Source organism: Ochlerotatus camptorhynchus, unplaced genomic scaffold (genome assembly GCF_037179485.1).
Source record: "Ochlerotatus camptorhynchus isolate MF236.1 unplaced genomic scaffold, CSIRO-AGI_Acam_v1.1 ptg000685l, whole genome shotgun sequence".
NCBI classification, from domain to species: domain Eukaryota; kingdom Metazoa; phylum Arthropoda; class Insecta; order Diptera; family Culicidae; genus Ochlerotatus; species Ochlerotatus camptorhynchus.
The window spans coordinates 208,152-214,151 of NW_027041162.1; positions in this window are offsets into that span (position 1 = coordinate 208,152).

Genomic DNA, 6,000 nt, shown 5'->3' on the forward strand with positions numbered 1-6,000 from the left:
TTATGTTAAACTATTAAGTTTAGCTTAAGTCATGGAAAAGTTATTTCCAGGGAATTTCAGGGAAATTTCCAGAGAACTTCAGGGAAACTCCAGTTATTGAAACTTCTTGAAAGATGTTGGAAGCTTTTGAAATTTTTTGAATGCTCTTTGAACTTTTGAAAGTTCTTGGAAGTTTTGAAACTTTTAGAAATTTCTTTACTTTTCACATGGAAGTTCTTACTACGTTAAAATTAAGTCAAAGTTAAGTAAATGTTTAGTTAAAGTTAAGTGAATGTTTAGTTGTTTAACTTCAACTTCAAGTTGAGGTTATAAGTTAAACTTTAGTTAATGTTAAGTTGAAGTCTGGCTAAAGATAAAATCAAGTTGTGTTCAAATTAACTATAAGTAAAATTTTAATGAAATTTTAAATAAACTTAAGATAAAGTTTAGATAAACTTATGTATTAAAATTGAGTCAAATTTTTACAAAATTTTAAAGTTATGTTAAGTTTAAGTTATGCAAAGGAACTTCATGGAAGGAGTTTCCATAAAGTTCACATGAATGTTTAGTTAAAGCTATGTTGTAGTTAAAGCACAGACAAACATACATAACACTGGCAAGGTGTTCATCGAACACGCATTTAGCGGTCAATTTAAATGTTTTTAGTTGGTAATATCGCCACCTGTGTCGCGCTTAGTCAATTCCCTTGCGTTTGACGTATACACACTAGCGCCATCTGTTCAGCGTACTACCCATCACAGGATACTCAATAGATGGCGGTAGTGTTTAAGTGACTATGTTTTACCAAGAAAAATAATAAATGTGTTATGTCTGTTTGCCTGTGGTTAAAGTAAAGTGAATCTAATTAAAGTTTGTTTATATAAAATAAAGTTAAGTTATAATTAAGTTAAAATTTAGTGAACGTTACGATAAAACTAATTTAAAGTTTAGTTAAAGTGAAGTGAGAGGTATGATAGAGCTAATTACAAGTAATGATAATTTTAAGTTGAAGTTGCGTTTTAGTTGAAGTTAAGTTAAAGAAAAAGTAAATTTAAGGTATTATTAGTTATTGGTTTATTTAAAGTTTAGCTAATGATATGTTAAAATTAAATAAGAACTATAATAAAGTTAAATTTAAGCCAAGTTAAATGTTAAGATAGAAAATCTACATTACAGAACCCTACTATTGCTGCCAACACTGTATTGTAAAAGTTGGAACCTCACAAATACCAATGTATCTTTTGGAGAATAAAAAATCATATCTTTTGTTGAACTCGCTAGTATCGGACGTGTTTTATTTTCGTTCTCGAGTATCCGTGAAAAATACAGTCCGCTCGGTTTATTGAAGGAACATTAAATTTACATTAATTTTCAGTTCAAGTTTAATTGAAGATAAGTTAAAGTTGTTAAAGTTGAGCTAAAGATATGTAAAAACTAAGTTATAGTTCTGTTTAAGTTAAGTTAGTTTCCAGGAAGTCCTATGTTGTTCTTGGAAGGCTGGGAACTTCTTGTCTTTAAGTCCAGCATCGAAACTGCTGCAACCAGGTCAATCCATCGGTTGTGTAATATCACATTGTACAATGTACATCGATTTTGCGAACAAAATTACATCCATTGATGTAATATCCCGACCAACCGTTCGTGAAACTTCTTCAAAGTGCTTTATACAGAAATAAAGATTTATGTCGGCAATCCTTTACTTTAAATTTTCTATGATTTCGATGTACACATTTAAAAATCTTTATTGCTCGATACTTACATTTAAGATTATTTCTTCATCGGTCATATGATAGTAATCTTTAAAGGTGCCATACTAAATTTCTTTTAATTTCGATATCTCACATGGACTTTAGTATTCTTTACAAATATTCATCAATATATATTTAAATACTGATAGCATCGTAACTTTGAACTTTGACGAAGAACAACAAAGATTGCCATCGATGCACATTTATAATCTCCTTGTTATCGATTTGCATCGTTGGTTAAAGAGAGTTCGAGACACACCAGGTGACAGATAGCAATGTTTATATTATTTATCGACATATTCGGCATTTCATCGGAAGAAGCAATCTGCTGGTAAATGAACGAGAAGACCGATGGCCGTGACGCAGCAAATGTTTACCATTGTAGTTCTTCACGTTTTATATTTAATAACCCGTGATAGCATGCGTGGTGGGATTCTCGGCATTTGGAACCCAATGAGGAAAACTTTTTGAACTCTATTACACCTACATGGCTGACTGGTTGATGGTTATGACAAAACAATATTGAATTCATGTATGAAAAGATTTACAGAAATTTCAATACACCACATACTAGAGTGTGTTTGCCTGTCGTTGATAAGCTCATCAACAGCAGCCGTGGACCCGAGGATTAGCAACCAACAACGAAATCAGTACACCCCAGATGGCCTGGGATCGAAACTAGAAATTTTGATTTTACAACAGAAATCGATATTTTGATCTGGCAACACAATCGATATTTTAACATTGGTAACGATTGGTAGCAATATTTTGAGACAGATCTTTATAAACGATTCACGATTAGACTTTTAGCATCTTTACAATTATTCATGAAATGGTGACGATCGCTATCGATTTTTCTTATGAATGGCTTTGAAGATCGATGTATAGAAAATTAAAGAAAATTAACAAAATGGTTGGTCGGGATTGTATATGCGTTTTGCTATTACATCATTATTTCATACATCAGCTTGAATTACGTTGATCGATATTACATTTTTTTTGCTGTGTAGCTGCGATTTGAGTATTACGTAGCATAAACAAAACTTCTAAAAAGTTTTAACTGTTAACTTAATTTAAGTTTATTTTAGCTTTCACTTAACATTTACTAAACGTTAGTTATATTAATTAATTTTAACTGAACAGAACTTCCAAGATGTTCAAAGAATGAAGTTTCTCTGAAGTTGCCTGGACATAACTTTCACATAACTTCAACTTTACTTTATCATAACTAATGAAATTTTAACGTAACTTCAAAATATCTTTAGTTAAACTTCAGCTTATCTTCAATTAAACTTTAACTAAATACACCTTAAATAAAAATTTACTTTAATTTAACTGCCACTGAACACTAACTTATATTTAACACAACTTCAACATTTCTTTAACTTCGCTTTAACATATTTTTAACTTAGCTTTTACTTAATTTTAACTTAATTTAATCTTAACCTTTACTAAATTTTAACTTAACTTTGATTTAATTGTAAGTCAGCTTGATTTTATGTAACCAAATTTCAACTTAACTTTAATTAAACATTAACTTGTTAAATTAACTTAACTTTAATTTCAACGTAACAGTAACATAAATTTAACAAAATTTAGACTCAATCTTAACTTAACAAGAACATCCAAGTGAGATGTAATGAAGTTTAAAGAAGCTCCATGAACTTCCAAAAAGTTAAATAAAATTCAAGGTGTTCCAAGAGATTTCAATAACTTCCAAGAACTGAAGTATTACTGATGTGCTCTGAAAGGATCCCTGAAGTTCCTTTGTAATAACTTCAACTTCACTTATTTATAACATGTACTGCAATTTGACTTAACTCTAACTTAAGTTTCAACTAATTCTATAACAATTTAAACATAGCTTTAGTTTAAGTTTAACATAACTATCTTAACTTTAACCAAACTTTAAATTAATCTCAACTTTAGCTTCAACATGTCTAACTTAACATCAACACATACTTAACTTAAGCTTAAGTATCTATTAACATATCTTTACTTTAACTTTTACTAAACTTTAACTTAACTTTTCCTAAACTTTAACTAATGTCTAACTTAAATTTGATTTAATATTAACGTAACTAAACTTTATTATATTTTTTAAACCGCAACTCATTAATTTATCGTCACTTTGAATTAGTTTTGCCTTAACTTAAACTAAATCTTCACTAAACTTTAACCTACATTTGTCAAAATTTGATCCTAGCTTTATCTTTAACTTAACTTTAACTTAACTTTACCTCTACTTTAACTTAAATTTAACTTAACTTTAACTTAACTTTAACTTAATTTTAACTTAATTTTAACTTAACTTTAACTTAACTTTAACTTAACTTTAACTTAACTTTAACTTAACTTTAACTTAACATTAACTTAACATTAACTTAACTTTAACTTAACTTTAACTTAACTTTAACTTAACTTTAACTTAAATTTAACTTAACTTTAACTTAACTTTTACTTAACTTTAACTTAACTTTAACTTAACTTTAACTGAACTTTAACTTACCTTTAACTTAACTTTAACTTATCTTTAACTTAACATTAACTTAACTTTAACTTAACTTTAACTTAACTTTAACTTAACTTTAACTTAACTTTAACTTAACTTTAACTTAACTTTAACTTAACTTTAACTTAACTTTAACTTAACTTTAACTTAACTTTAACTTAACTTTAACTTAACTTTAACTTAACTTTAACTTAACTTTAACTTAACTTTAACTTAACTTTAACTTAACTTTAACTTAACTTTAACTTAACTTTAACTTAACTTTAACTTAACTTTAACTTAACTTTAACTTAACTTTAACTTAACTTTAACTTAACTTTAACTTAACTTTAACTTAACTTTAACTTAACTTTAACTTAACTTTAACTTAACTTTAACTTAACTTTAACTTAACTTTAACTTAACTTTAACTTAACTTTAACTTAACTTTAACTTAACTTTAACTTAACTTTAACTTAACTTTAACTTAACTTTAACTTAACTTTAACTTAACTTTAACTTAACTTTAACTTAACTTTACCTCTACTTTAACTTAACTTTAACTTAACTTTAACTTAACATTAACTTAACATTAACTTAACTTTAACTTAACTTTAACTTAACTTTAACTTAACTTTAACTTAACTTTAACTTAACTTTAACTTAACTTTAACTTAACTTTAACTTAACTTTAACTTAACTTTAACTTAACTTTAACTTAACTTTAACTTAACTTTAACTTAACTTTAACTTAACTTTAACTTAACTTTAACTTAACTTTAACTTAACTTTAACTTAACTTTAACTTAACTTTAACTTAAATTTAACTTAACTTTAACTTAACTTGAACTTAACTTTAACTTAACTTTACCTCTACTTTAACTTAACTTTAACTTAACTTTAACTTAACTTTAACTTAACTTTAACTTAACTTTAACTTAACTTTAACTTAACTTTAACTTAACTTTTACTTAACTTTAACTTAACTTTAACTTAATTTTAACTTAACTTTAACTTGACTTTAACTTAACTTTAACTTAATTTTAACTTAACTTTAACTTAACTTTAACTTAACTTTAACTTAACTTTAACTTAAATTTAACTTAACTTTAACTTAACTTTAACTTAACTTTAACTTAACTTTAACTTAACTTTAACTTAACTTTAACTTAACTTTAACTTAACTTTAACTTAACTTTAACTTAACTTTAACTTAACTTTAACTTAACTTTAACTTAACTTTAACTTAACTTTAACTTAACTTTAACTTAACTTTAACTTAAATTTAACTTAACTTTAACTTAACTTTAACTTAACTTTAACTTAACTTTAACTTAACTTTAACTTAACTTTAACTTAACTTTAACTTAACTTTAACTTAACTTTAACTTAACTTTAACTTAACTTTAACTTAACTTTAACTTAACTTTAACTTAACTTTAACTTAACTTTAACTTAACTTTAACTTAACTTTAACTTAACTTTAACTTAACTTTAACTTAACTTTAACTTAACTTTAACTTAACTTTAACTTAACTTTAACTTAACTTTAACTTAACTTTAACTTAACTTTAACTTAACTTTAACTTAACTTTAACTTAACTTTAACTTAACTTTAACTTAACTTTAACTTAACTTTAACTTAACTTTAACTTAACTTTAACTTAACTTTAACTTAACTTTAACTTAACTTTACCTCTACTTTAACTTAACTTTAACTTAACTTTAACTTAACATTAACTTAACATTAACTTAACTTTAACTTAACTTTAACTTAACTTT